General features: G+C 43.6%; 1 protein-coding gene across 4 annotated transcripts in view; it reads left to right on the top strand.

The window, feature by feature from the left end:
* The window catches only part of plekhg2 (pleckstrin homology domain containing, family G (with RhoGef domain) member 2), a 123,833-nt gene that overhangs the window by 50,145 nt on the left and 58,494 nt on the right, over positions 1-15,194 (top strand). The window lies entirely within an intron of this gene.

Below are 15,194 nucleotides of genomic sequence, written 5' to 3'. Positions count from 1 at the left end.
CTCAGGGTGCACCCTTCGGTCTGCAGGTCTGAGCCTCCTGAAGGTCCCAAAGGCCCGATTTAAAACCCGGGAGACTGGGCTTTTATGAAATTATGTTGTTTCATTGCAGCCATTTTATGTCCAGCACTTTGTGACTTCTATCTGTGAAAAGTGCTTTATAAATAAACTTTACTTACTTCTGTAGAATTTACGCACAGATGTTGCTCCTCTGTAGGAGTTAGACTACGTTCACACTGCAGCTCCAGTTTCAAGTTTTTTGCTATATGTGACATATATTGGATTTTTTAATTCATATGTGGTCCTAGATTGGATACATGTCCAGTCGTAGATGCGTAGATGCAACCTCAATCTGGACGGTCATGTCGCATTTCGTCCGACTTTGATGACACAGAAGTCAGACAAACGTCTCAATTCTGTGCTGGTGGACGGAGAATGCAGCAACATGGATAATGTTGATTCAGCTAGTCAGTGGAAAGAAAGGTACATTTTTAGACTAAATTAGTATCAGTTGTGCATAATTTTGTCAGCTCCGACTGTGAAAGTACATTCCAGTTGATAAACAAACAGGTAAAGCATCCATGTTTACATTTACTTTGTGACGGCGTGTTTTCCTCTGCACATCGCTTCAGGACCACCGTTCAGACTTGTGTGATGAAGGTCACATTGAAATGATGGGAATGACCACACAAAAAAGTCAGATTTCGATTTTAAAAATTGGATTTGAGCATTTAGACCGCAGCGTGAACGTGTCCTTAGAAACCGCTCGGTGGTACTGAGTTCAGATTGCATGTGAACACTGTGAAAATGAGACTTGTAGTTTTTTCAAAGAGGATTTAGAAAGATTTGAGCGTCCTTGACTGAAAATCTCTTTCACATGTTCAACAGTTGGTTTCTGGTGAAGATAACTCCAACTTATTCCATGTTGGGTCATAAAACTCAAACTGAGGGGAAGGAAAGCTTTCGCTTTAAGTTTTAGGACTCTTTATTTAACTACTACTGGAAAACTTTCTTCACCACTTCATCTCAGCCGGGAGACCCAAACTCTGAACACGAAACATCAGTGAGAGGCAGAGGAGCCCATGGATGGATCCAGAGCCTGGGAAGGAAGCTGCTCACATATGTCACCCTCACCCTCCTCCCTGCTAAGAGTCCTGTTTTCACACTTCACTTTCTTTGTGTTCGCAACACACACGCCCAGACGAACAATGTCAAAACACACACACACACAGAGTTTTCATTCCATCCCGGCTTCCTGTCGCCGGTTCTCATGGGAAATAATGTTACTGACTCAGAATCACAGCAGAGATGCAGCTTATTAGATTTTAGCTGACGAAGTTAATACGTTTATAGCAACACACACATGCTGTAGCAGATGTGTAGACATAACAAGGCCAAAAGGCGACATCACCCATCATATTTCAGACACGACACCAACATGTGCGTGTGTTACAGTAGGATCCGGAGGAGTTCGGCTCAGTCGACAGTGTTCAGGAAGTTTATTTCTCCTGCCTAAACGACAAAAGCCAACAAAAAAGTGACCTTATAACAAGTTTATGTTAATACTGGGCGATTCCTCCGATAAACAGTCAAACTTAAGAGTAATTCCTGGGGGGTGAAAACATTGCTCCCTCTCTCTCCTGCTTCTCTGCAGCTTACCAGCTTTTGAGACCGTGGTGGAAAGGAGAATGCTGGATAGACTATTATCCTTCAAGGACAATGATCAGCACCCGCTGTCTGTCCATCACACCGTGGACAGACAGCGGAGTAGCTTCCACCACAGGCTGCTTCAGCTCCGCTGTCCAAAGGACAGATACAGGAAATCTTTCCTGCCACGCGCCATCTCACCCATCTATCCATCCATCCATCCGACCATCCATCTGTCCGTCCATCCGTCCCTCCATCTCACCCATCTATCCATCCATCAATCCGTCTGTCCGTCCGTCCGTCCATCTCACCCATCTATCCATCCATCCATCTGTCTGTCCGTCCGTCCGTCCGTCCGTCCGTCCATCTCACCCATCCATCCATCCATCCGACCATCCGTCTGTCCGTCCATCCGTCCCTCCATCTCACCCATCTATCCATCCATCCATCCATTCGTCTGTCCGTCCGTCCGTCCACCCATCTCACCCATCCATCCATCCATCCATCCATCCATCCATCCATTCGTCTGTCCGTCCGTCCGCCCATCTCACCCATCCATCCATCCATCCATCCATCCATCCAACCATCGATCCATCCATCCATTCGTCTGTCCATCCGTCCGTCCATCCATCATACCCATCTATCCATCCATCAATCCGTCTGTCCGTCCGTCCGTCCGTCCATCTCACCCATCTATCCATCCATCCATCTGTCTGTCTGTCCGTCCGTCCGTCCGTCCATCTCACCCATCCATCCATCCATCCAACCATCCGTCTGTCCGTCCATCCGTCCCTCCATCTCACCCATCTATCCATCCATCCATCCGACCATCCGTCCGTCCGTCTCACCCATCTATCCATCCATCCATCCGACCATCCGTCTGTCCGTCCGTCCGTCCATCCATCCGTCCATTCGTCCGTCCATCCGTCCGTCTGTCCATCTCACCCATCCATCCATCCGTCTGTCCGTCCATCCGTCCATCCTTCCATTCGTCTGTCCGTCCGTCCATCCATCCATCCGTCCGTCCATCTGTCCATCCGTCCGTCAGTTCATCCATCCATCCATTCATCCGTCCATCCATCCATCCATCCATCCATCCATCCATCCGTCCGTCCGTCCATCCATCCATCCATCCATCCATCCATTCGTCCATCCATCCATCCATCCATCCATCCATCCATCCATCCATTCGTCCATCCATCCATCCATCCATCCGTCCGTCCGTCCATCTGTCCGTCCGTCCATCCATCTATCCATCCATCTGTCCGTCCATCTGTCCGTCCATCTGTCCATCTCACCCATCCATCCATCCATCCGTCCGTCCATCCATCCGTCCATCTCACCCGTCCATCCATCCATCCATCCATTTGTCCGTCCATCCATCCAGCCATCCGTCCGTCCGTCTGTGTTCAACCATCATCATCAGTAATGTACGAGGTGGAAGGAAGCGCCCAGAGACATGATGTCAGGTGAACAGGTTTCTCTTGTAAAAATGTAAAAAAATAGTAAAAATGTTGGCACAAATATGGCAGCTTCCACAGGAAGGTTTGAATGGCTCCTTCTGAGAGGATAAAAACATGACACTTATTTCTGTAAAGGGATTAAATACAGAAAGAAACATTTTTTATTTAATAGATTACATTTTTCTCTCATTAACCCTTAATTTCTTCTTTTTTACATGCTGCACATTTAAAATGTAATGTTTTAAAATGAAGGATATATTGTTTTGTTTAATTTCACTGTCAAGTAGAAATGAATCAAGTCCTGTAAATTTACAGTTTCTCTGATCTGCTGTTTGCACAGTTTCTTATTTAAGACCATCACATGATCCGCTTTTCTAAGAATTTGCAAGAATGAAGGCAGTTCAGGAGAAGAAAGTGGGTCCAACCCGGTACCAGAAAGGTGGATGCTGATATGAGAGTCTGTTGTACTGGAATCTGATGCTCTGCAGAATGTGACCTCCTTCGATGGCCTGATTATAAAACTTTTATCACATTAGTTGCCGTTTTCTCATGTTTCCGTTCAACTTGCTGAGAGATAAAGAAGTAAACCAACACACACACATTCTGTTCATTCTCAAACTCTGAAGTCAGACACAAACAATGTCAGCAAATCATCACCAGCTCTGTATTCCCATCATGCACTGGGCCAAATCCAGCCGCTGAGTCTGATGGGTGATCGGTGATGTCAGCACTGATTTCTCCGTCTCGTTCGTGTCTCTGGTTTCTGACCTGCTGTGATTTGAAGATCTGAACTTTGCCGTCTCCATGTGAACCAGATTTTTGGGTCTCGTGATGTCACACAAACACGGCGTGGCATGTTTATAGCTGTGAGGACCTCCAGTGACATCATCCATTCCTCATGTTGACCTAAAACCTGAAACCTCTTTGAAGTGGTTGTGCACGCATTCTTTGTTACCAGATAAGGCTGCACCTCGTGTTCCTGGTAGTTTTTACTGTCTGTAACAGCTGATGTGCAGTTTAAACTGCAGATCTGGACTAAATTAACCAATCAGGGATTTCCATCTGCAACAAAACACACAGAATTATAATTTTTCACCTACTTCTTCTGCGGTTTGCCTTAGTTTTCTTTCAGTAATCAGATTATTTGGTTTTCCTATTATGTCCTGATACATTAAACCTTCAAACTGACCTTTTGTCAAATGACCACACAGAAAACAAACCTGCTCTCTGTGTGATTAATCTCATTACACCCATTAAAGCTGAGAAAAAGAAGTTGTGGAACATCATTTAAGGCCAGTCAGAAGACAGAAGTCCCAGATGTGGTTTCAGAGAAATTTTACTTTTATTGCTACATGATTGCAGAAAGCAGAAAGTCTGAAGTTGTTTGACCTGCAGATCAGCAAAGCAGCGAGTCTGGGCAGAACAAGCTGACATGTAAAACATCTCTGTTTGAAAGACAGAGTTGTGAGCTGATTGTCACTTGTTTTGTCTTCTTCTGGCTGGAGGCTGCAGCTGTCATGAAACACAGTCAGTTGCATGACTGCTGTGCTTCCACTGAGACTCCACACAAGCTGAATCCAAACATGACGACACATTACAGGCAGCCGGAGTTCATTTGTTGACGTGCGTCTAAAGGGTGGTCTGCCGAAAACTAAATATATGTCCTTTAAGAGCTTTACACTTTGATCACACTTTCATCATGACTCAGGTATAATAAGGGTAAAGAACACTCTCTTCTAGGCTCGACAGCTTGACTTTATTTTTATATTTAAGACTAATCTGGTATTTTTGATTTCTTAGGGCAAACATCGGGGAAGCATTTAAAGCTTCTGCTGATTGTTTTTGTGATTAAAAACAGTTAACTTCCATGTGTGATTTTAACTGTTCTGTTTTCACTTGTCCATTTAGGTGCTCTAAGAACAACTGCTTTGTTGTCATTAAACATGTCAGAAGCTCAGAGATCACAAACTTGTTAAAACTTGTTAATGTAGCTGCTGATGTTACAGCTGTTAGCTGCTGATGTTACAGCTGTTAGCAGGTGATGTTATAGCTGTTAGCTGCTGATGTTACAGCTGTTAGCTGCTGATGTTACAGCTGTTAGCAGGTGATGTTACGGCTGTTAGCTGCTGATGTTACGGCTGTTAGCTGCTGATGTTACAGCTGTTAGCTGCTGATGTTACAGCTGTTAGCTGCTGATGTTACAGCTGTTAGCTGCTGATGTTACAGCTGTTAGCAGGTGATGTTACGACTGTTAGCTTCTGATGTTACGGCTGTTAGCTGCTGATGTTACAGCTGTTAGCTGCTGATGTTACAGCTGTTAGCAGGTGATGTTACAGCTGTTAGCAGGTGATGTTACAGCTGTTAGCAGGTGATGTTACAGCTGTTAGCTGCTGATGTTACAGCTGTTAGCAGGTGATGTTACAGCTGTTAGCTGCTGATGTTACAGCTGTTAGCTGCTGATGTTACAGCTGTTAGCTGCTGATGTTACAGCTGTTAGCAGGTGATGTTACGGCTGTTAGCTTCTGATGTTACGGCTGTTAGCTGCTGATGTTACAGCTGTTAGCTGCCGATGTTACAGCTGTTAGCTGCTGATGTTACAGCTGTTAGCAGGTGATGTTACGGCTGTTAGCTTCTGATGTTACAGCTGTTAGCTGCTGATGTTACAGCTGTTAGCAGGTGATGTTACGGCTGTTAGCTTCTGATGTTACGGCTGTTAGCTGCTGATGTTACAGCTGTTAGCTGCTGATGTTACAGCTGTTAGCTGCTGATGTTACAGCTGTTAGCTGCTGATGTTACGGCTGTTAGCAGGTGATGTTACGGCTGTTAGCATCTGATTTTATAGCTGTTAGCTGCTGATGTTACAGCTGTTAGCAAATGATCTTAGAGCTGTTAAAAACTGATGTTAGCTGGAACATTGAGGTTGGTGATGGCTGTCTGGGGGGACCTGTTGCTCCTGGGCGTGGTGTGCGGCAGTGGGGGGAGAGGCTGCTTTGGCCGCCCTGAATGGCTGGTGCCTGGCTGCCTATTAATAAACAACTTATCCACCTCAATGACAGCACGAGAGCCTTCGGCGATAAATTTCCTCCTGATGGGAAACAGGACTCTTTGCTGGTCCAGGATCTCTCTTGGATATTGGTTGTTTACGCCAAATTTCGTCCCCTTCAGTTCACAGCCCCGATCCTTCATCTGCTTCTTCTGTTTGTTTGCTGGCAAAGCACGATCTATGAAATCTGTCAGGATGGCCAAATCGTCCCCGCTGTGCTCCAGCGTACCTTAAAAGATACTATTTTCCTACTTTCAAGAATTTTTTGATTAGATTGGTGAAAATGTTTGAGCGAGCCTGGTCTGAATCTGCTGTCTCACCGGATCTACGTCACTTGCAGCTTCATCATCACTTGCCTTGCTTGCTACGATGCTGGTCAGGACAAGTAAAAAACAAACAAAAAAAAACACTTTTTTCTCATTTATTTAATGATTAATGTTGTTTTATAGACAATAACTAATAGGCTCTGTTTGTTCCAGGTTCAATATGAGCAATAATGTCATTTTAATAAGCTTTTAATAAACATTGAACCAGCCCAGCCCTCAACTTGTTCCAGTTTTTTCATTTTGTTCCACTGTGTATTTGAGTTTGACACCCCTGATCTAGATCTTCAGTCAAATATGTAATTATGTGCAGGACTGAAGCAGAGGTGGGAGGTTTTTCCTCAGATCGGGAACATGCCTTTTTTCCCTTCTACAGCCCAGGCTCATGACTGACTGTAGACTGCAGATCTGAGCATGCCCCGCTTGTTTGTGTCCCATTGATGGACTGGAGACTAGTCCAGGGTGAAGCCCACCTCTAACCCCGTGTCAGTTGGAAATGTTCCAGCCCGTGTCACTAAATTGGATAAAATGGGAATAGAGGATGAATGAAAGGAAGTAGTTGCTCTCCGTTTTACTGTTGTTAAATAAAAAAATTCATTTTTAACCCCTTTCTTTGTGTCTTGGTGCATCCTGAAGAGAAGCCGAAGTTAAAAGCCGATGATGAGACCTGCAGGTTTTTAGATTTAACATTTTTCTTCGGATCTGCGACCACACAAGCAGTCCAGAAAGAGTCGTATAAATCTGCCTCTTCATTCAATTTTCCTAGAACACAGAAAACTTTACTTCCAGACCTTGGCAGCTTTTTGATATCTTCATGTTTCATCCTCCTCCTCCTCCTCTTCTTCTTCGCCCTCCATCATCCGTTTAGTTAAGCAGCATATCTCAGATGCCACAGAGTCAGCTGCTGTTAATCACTCCGTTAAACAGTCCTCTCTCTTCGTGGGAGGATGAAAAACAGACCCGGGCCCATGTGTTTGGTTTGGCCCTGGCCTGCTGAGGGGGGGCAGCTCAGGCGCTCAGGGTTTGTGGGTCAGTGGGGTCACCAGGGGCCGAGATGGGTTTGTTTGTTGAGCAGCTGAAAGTCCTGAGAAAAGACGGGAGGGGATAAAACGTGTTGCTGCAGAGGTGTGAACAGAACAGGAGCAGAATGAAGCAAAGCCAGCAACCGATGAGGATGATGGCTGAAAGGAGGTTTGATGAAGATGAAGGAAAAGTGTTGGACTGTTTAACCCCAGAGGAGCTCATCGTTTTACCTCAGAAGCCCTAATGAGGCGTGATCCCAGTGATCCCAGTGATCCCAGTGATCCCAGTGATCCCAGTGATCCCAGTGATCCCAGTGATCCGATGTGTTTAGGACATGAAAACAGGAACAGAACCTGCAGGATGCTGATTGGTCCAAACCCTCACATGATGCTGATTTCCTGAGAAACCAGCCGACGGATGTTAAAACATAACCTGCTACAGGAGGTCACAGGTCTGAGGATCCGAGCAGAACCGTGTCCACATCATGAGAACCTCCGTTTACTTAATGCTGATCCAAAATGTCCGGTCCTGGGTTGTAGTTTGTTGAGTAATCCCTGTTAACTCCAGCAAACGTTCCAGAAGTTCCTCACAAATAACTTCAGCTTGTCAGTGATCCTGAAAAATTCCGCCATCCAGTGTTCAGGCTCACAATCCCACAGGCCTTATTGTATTTTATTTTATTTGTTAGTTTAATAATAATGTTCATATGAATTTTCTGTAATCCCTTTAGGTTTAGAAGGAAAAACTGATAGCAGACAGGCAGAACCACATGGAGTATTTGCAAAAGTTATCAACTGTAGGACAGAAAACATGAAACAGATACAAACATAAAAAGTAAATTCACATATAATAATAATAACAATAATAATAATAATAATAATAATAATAATAATAATAATAATAATAATAATAATACAGCATCCTGATTTAAAGATGCTCTGTCTCTCGTTCTGTTTTTAATTATCAGATTTTTTTCCTTTTCCTTGCTGACTGATTCTCTCTTTTCTCGCGGTCGTATTAACTTGTTTAAATTGTGGCCTGGTTTCTCTTTCTGTTTCTCTACCAGCTCCTCCTCCTCCTCCTCACCCTCCTCTGTGGTTACTTCCCTCTAACAATGTCCGCCAACCACAAAATGAGGCCTGACGCCAGAGTAGAGAGGGTGAGCGAGGAAGAGGAGGAGGAGGAGTGTGTGTCCATCGTTGTGTACAAACATGTGTGTGAGAATGAGAGACCTGATTAAACTTGTTAGACTGCAGAGAGCTGAGTGTAACGTGGGATGTCTCCTCCCCATCCATCCATCCATCTGTCTGTCTGTCCATCCATCCATCCATCCATCCGTCCATCCATCCACCCGTCCATCCATCCGTCCATCCATCCATCCGTCCATCCATCCATCTGTCTGTCCGTCCATCCATCCGTCCGTCCATCCGTCCATCCATCCATCCATCCGTCCGTCCATCCATCTGTCCATCCATCCGTCTATCCATCCATCCATCCGTCCGTCCATCCGTCCATCCATCCATCCATCCGTCCGTCCATCCATCTGTCCATCCATCCGTCTATCCATCCATCCATCTGTCCGTCCATCCGTCCGTCTATCCGTCCATCCATCCATCCGTCCGTTCGTCCATCCATCCATCCGTCCGTCCATCCATCTGTCCGTCCGTCCGTCCGTCTATCCATCCATCCATCTGTCCGTCCATCTGTCCGTCTATCCGTCCATCCATCCATCCGTCCGTCCGTCTATCCATCCATCCGTCCATCCATCTGTCCGTCCGTCTGTCCATCCATCCGTCCGTCCGTCCGTCTATCCATCCATCCGTCCATCCATCCTTTCGTCCATCCATCCATCCATCTATCAAACTACCTACCAATCTGTCTATCCATCTGTCTGTCTGTCAGAATGTGTCTCCTTGTTTCCTTTCCTCCTTTCCTCCTTTCCTCTCCTTTTCTGGTTTACTTTAAACCTCTGTAGTTTCCTGTCATGCTTTGTGCCTCCTCCTTTCTTCATGTTTTCCGTTTTCCTTTCCTTGTCTTCTTTTTCTTCCTCTTTTTACTGTCTTGTCGTTCTTCCTTCATGTTTCCTTGCTTCCTTCCTCCTATCCTCCTCTGTCATTTCTTGTCGTCTCCTAAAATGTTTCTTTCTCTTTCCATTGTTTGCGTTTCTTGTTTTTCTTCTTCTCTTTATTTCTTCTCTTTACTTTCTCTCTTTTTCCCTTGTTTGAATTATTCCCACCTTTCCTGGCTTGTCTCCTTCCACCTCTCCTTGTTTGTCATAATTTCTTCATTCTCATTAATTTTTTTTCTTTTTTTTCTTGTTTCATTTTCCTCTCCTCTCTTCATGTCTTTATTTCCACTTTTCTTTTTTCTTAGTTTTCCTTGTTTATTTTCCAATTTGCTTTTCTTTTCCCACCTTTCTGACTCGTTTCCTTCTCTTGTTTCCTGTTTGACTCGGTAACCATCCTGCAGGCACGTCCATCACTTCAGCAGCAGAAGCCTGTCTGTCGTCTGAACTCCTTTCAGAAATATTTCAGGGTAAACTTTCTCCAGGCTCTCTCCTCCAGTGTGTCTTTAATCTGCTGCTCTCCGGGGGAACAGCCTCAGCTGAAGACATGACGTTTATTCAGCTCTGATGATGAAGATACGAGGAGTCAAACATGTAGAGGTCACAGATTCTTCACGTTTCACAGTTTATGTTTCCTTCTGTCCAAATACAATAAATCCTACTGAAGTGTGTTTGCAGCTTGTTTCTATGAAGGGGGGCTGCTGATGCACAAAGAGGCTGTTTTTCTTTTAGTGAAAACTTTTTACAATTAATTTGAAAGCAATTAGTTTCCTGCGGTTATCTTTGTTAGCAGCTTCAAAGCACATCTCCTCTCTTATCAGGTTCTCTTTGCTTTTATTTGGCTCAGTTGCTTGATCTGATGGATTTTACTGGTAGGACTGGTCTGGATCACTGGATTCATGACGTCTGCTTGCTTTCTGGCTGCAGGCATAGAAGTGATTTCATGTCAGTTTGAGAAATGTTTTTCATTGTAGTTTTCCTATATAGCTATCCTCTTTTCGATGCCACTGCACAGGTAGAAAATTCTATGTCAAAAACATAAATCCACATGACTGAAAAGCAGGAAACAAACTAGTCCAAGACTGGACTGAAGTACAATAATTTGTATGTATATACACATACATCCTAAACCAGAGCAAAAGAATCAGTCAGCAAACCTTTATTCAGTTTTTGAATAAAAATAACTAGCACTCAGATCGGATTTGGGATTTTTCATTTCAGGCATTGGTCTGGTCTGGAAGTCTCTGCTCCATTTATTCTGTGTTAACTACAAGTCTGTGTTGAACTAATTTAAATTATGTGGAAAAATATTTGACACAAATACACTTGTGTCATCTGCTAATTTAATTTTCTGGAAGTTTATGTGTATAATTTAAATCAAATTTAACATCAGGTGTCCCAGAACGGAGCCCTGAGGAACCTCACAAGTAATAATTAACAACTGGGAATGAGTTTCTTTTTGTTCAGTCATTGTTTTTTCTCTGTAATTTCATATCTATGTCATTTGTCCAGTCAAAATTTGTGACCTCTACCATCAGTAAGCTTCATTAAGTGTTAAAATATAGAGTGCATGATATCACCCCCACCACAACCTGAAAATATGCAGACATTTTTTTTTTTATATACATGAGTGTCATCTGCAAAGTATATAATTTTCAATATTTTGGCAAGTTTATATGTTTAATTGAAATGAAAAATAAAAATGAGTTGTTCCAGTAGAGACCCCGTAAGTAACAGTTAACTGAGAATGAGTCTCTATTTTTATCTTTTTAATTCCATATTTCTTAAGTCATAAATTGTGACCACAGCTGTTAATTAGCTTGATTAAGTGTCTAAATTTAGAGTGTATAATATCTGATTGTCAGCTGACACTGTATAATAACTAGAAAATCATAAAAGTTAAGCTTGTTGAATAAAATGAAAATATAAAATGGATGAAAATACAAAGTCAGTCCAGCTTCTTGTGAAACGATTCCTGATCTGACGTGTTTTCTCAAAGCTTCAGAAGGATTCACCGTCCAGGTTTAAACTTTTGTCGGCTGTGGATTTGACTACGGCAGCAGCATTTTCACGAGGAGAACACCTAATAAACCACAAAACCCATTAAAAATATTTCTCTGTCCACGTCACCTCCATCCTGCTGGAATAAAAGAAAAACATCTTTAAGTGTCTGTAAATGTGCAGTAAAAATAAAAAGTATTATGATTGTAATTATCTGTCCTCAGGGAGTCTGAGAGGCTCTCCCCCTCCTGTCTGGCTGAAATAATGCCTGTGCCGAACAATAACTTGACTCTTTTACAACAAGCTGCTTGATATTTTCATCATAACTCACTCTGTTTTTTTACAGATCAGCTGCCAACAGGTTTCAAAACTCGAGTCAGAGAAACCTCTCCAGGTTCCTCTGCAGAATAACTACCTTACAAAAGATACAGCCACATAAATTACTTCCAAGTTTAATAAAGTGTAGTGGCTCTACGAAGCAGCCGAGCCAAGCCGAGCTTGTGTTACTGCTGTTTCTGTCTGACCTGAAGTTTTTCAGGTCAAACAAAGTCATTTATGTGATTTTAAAATCTTTTTGTACCTGTTTTCTTCTGGACCGCAGAGTGGTGAGACATGACTGCTGCAGCTGCTCAAACGACACAAATCAGCTGAGTATTTATGGATGTTTAATCCACAAAGTTTCTAGTTAGTTGCTGAAATCTGGACTGGTATAGATTGGTTATTAGTCAGCTTTCTACAGCCTTCTGGGTGATGATGTACAGGTGAAAGGTCTGGACTGCAGGCAGGCCAGTTCAGCAGCCGGACTCTTCTCCTGTGAAGCCATGCTGCTGTGATGGATGCAGGATGTGGTTCAGCATCGTCTTGCTGAAATCTGCAAGGCCTTCCCTGAAAGAGACGTTGTCTGGATGGGAGCAGATGTTGCTCTAAAACCTCCATGTACTTTTCAGCATTGATGGAGCTTCACAGATGTGGAAGCTGCTCACGCCATAGGCACTAATGCAGCCCCATCCCATCAGAGATGCAGCTTTTCACCTGTCCACTGATAACAAGCTGGATGCTCCCTCTCCTCTTTAGTCTGCAGGACACGCCGTCCATGCTTTCCACAAACTAGTTCACATCTTCATCCAGGTTTCCACTTTGCCTCAGACCATTTTAAATGAGCTTTGGTCCAGAGAAGACGGAAGAAGCTGGTTCTGGATCCTGTTCACATCTGGCTTCTTCTCTGCATGATGGAGCTTTAACCTGCATTTGTGGGTTTCAGGGTGAACTGTGTTCACAGACAGTGGTTTCTGGAAGTCTTCCTGAGTCCATGCAGTGGCTTCCAGTAGAGAATCGTGTCTGCTTTTAATGCAGAAGATCACCAGCTTCCAGCCTTGTCCCATGCACACAGAGATTCCTCCTGATTCTCTGAATCTTCTGATGATATTCTACACTGTAGATGGAGGATCTTCAAAGTCTGAGGAACATTTTTCTGAAATTGTTCCACAGTTTTAGATCCAGTTTGTCTCAGATTGGTGAAGCTCTGTCCATCTTTCCATCTGAGAGACTCTGCCTCTCTGAAATGCTCCTTTTATACCAGTCATGTTACTGACCTGTTGCCAGGTAACCTGGTTAGTTGTCCAATGCTCCTCCAGGTGTTTCTGGTTTGTACCAGGTACTTTTCCAGCCTTTTGTTGCTCCTGTTCCAACTTTTTCCATCAGATTTACTATCAGCTCATATTTTCATCACATAGCGAAACGTCTGTTTCATCCTCTGACATGTTTTTATCTTCTACTGGGAATAAAATATGAGATGATGAGGTTTGGAAATCATTGAACTCTGTCTGTATTTACTTGGAACTGAGGTTCTAATTACGTGAAGAGCTTAATAGACGGAGCTGTGTGAAGCTCCATCTGCTCAGGATTCAGCCTCCATCTTCCAACGTCAACATGTTTCCTGCTGGAGCAATGCTGAGAATATTCACTCTGAATTTCTGCTTCAGCTGAACTAAAACTTATGTTTTTAAACAGAGAAAGAAAGGTGAAGAATGAAAGTGCAGAGATAATTTGGAAGATGGAGGGATGAGGGTGAGGATGGACTGTGGGAACGGACGGAGGGATTTCAGGCTGAAAGTCTGCCAGCTGGAGTCAGCTCGCTGTCAAGCTAACCTTCATGTGGAAACACACTGACCCTGCTGGTCTGTTCTCACTGCGGCTGACGTGCACATTACAGCAGACATGTTGTCTTTGACTCCCAAAGTGGAAACTCAGAGAGAAGAGTCACTGGTTGTGCTGGTTTTGGGACTGCATCATCACCTGAATCCTGCATCGTGACGAGATTCGTGTTTGTGTGAATGATGCCATCAGGCTCTTTCACGGTTGAAATTCTGCTCCACCCTTTCCGACGTTGCTTCAGCTCACTGAGTTCTGCAGCATCTGAAGGTCCCACCTCAGCATCTGAGTCAGGATGAGGTCTGGAGTCTGGCTGGACCTGATCAGCCTTGGTTCTGGTGTAGATCTGCTGCTGTGTCTGGGATCTTTGTCCTGCTGCATAAGACAGTTTCAGCTTTAGCTGTTGGACAGATGGACTCACATCTGACTCTAAAATGCTTTGATGTCCAGAGGAGTTCATGGTCCACTCAATGACTACAAGGTGTCCAGACCATCATCCCTTCACTGGAGAATCTGAGGTGGAGATCTTTTCTTGAGCTCTACTTGCTGGGACGTCCTCTTCTTGGAAGATTGACAGCTTTCTTGGATCACATCTGTTCTGCAGAAAAATGGACTCCAAATTATTTGGACATGACTTTAACCCCCCCATACTGACACAGACAGACCTTCAGACCATTGAGACTGATATTAATGTTTAGTTATTAACTTCAAACCCCAAAATTAATGTTTTGTATTTTCATTAATAACTTCTAAGCTGGTTCCCACCTCCTCCCTACAGCAGCTGTCTGGAACGTTTTCCTCTTGTTAATAATCGTTAACCCTTAAAACAATTTAAACATTTCTACCATCATCAGTCCTGAGGAGTGGTGGTGTGTATCTCTGTGGGGTAAACTGTGATGGATATTTTACCCTTTAGCTGATTTACAGAAGTTTTCCAGCATTTCTATCCGTCCAGGAGGTTTACAATCCAGCCACTAAATGTAGTTTTATTCAGAGACTCTATCTGGTAAATCCACAATGATCCATGATAACAGCATTATTTATCACATTTCACCATAAAAACATCACCATCACTACTTTGTTGCTAAGAGACCTCTATTTAGACCTGGACATGATGATGAAGCCACTTCCTGTCAGACTTTCCACCAATCAGAGAGCTTAGATTGACGGTAACGTCCAATCAGGAGCAGCCAAAGATCAACCAGTGAGCAGAAAGTTCTGTGTGTGTGTGAAAAGAAGAAAAATAATGCTCCTCTATGGCTGGAATAAAGCCAAGAAGACGTTTCTGATGCACGGTGGCGCCACAAAGCAGCTGAGCTGGAGTTGGTTTAGTGAGGATAGCAGGTAAATAGTAGCAGGAATAACTGGAAATGAGGAAAAAGTGGAAACATGGAAATAGTTTCTGTTGTGTGTTTGTTTCAATAACAATATTTTTTCTCCTGAAAGCCAAGACTTGAGAGAACGATGAGATGAGAAAAGGT

This window comes from Melanotaenia boesemani, chromosome 9 (genome assembly GCF_017639745.1).
Source record: "Melanotaenia boesemani isolate fMelBoe1 chromosome 9, fMelBoe1.pri, whole genome shotgun sequence".
Taxonomy (NCBI): Eukaryota; Metazoa; Chordata; class Actinopteri; order Atheriniformes; family Melanotaeniidae; genus Melanotaenia; species Melanotaenia boesemani.
Note: the sequence above shows the minus strand (reverse complement) of the source record. Positions and strands in the feature narration are given on the sequence as shown.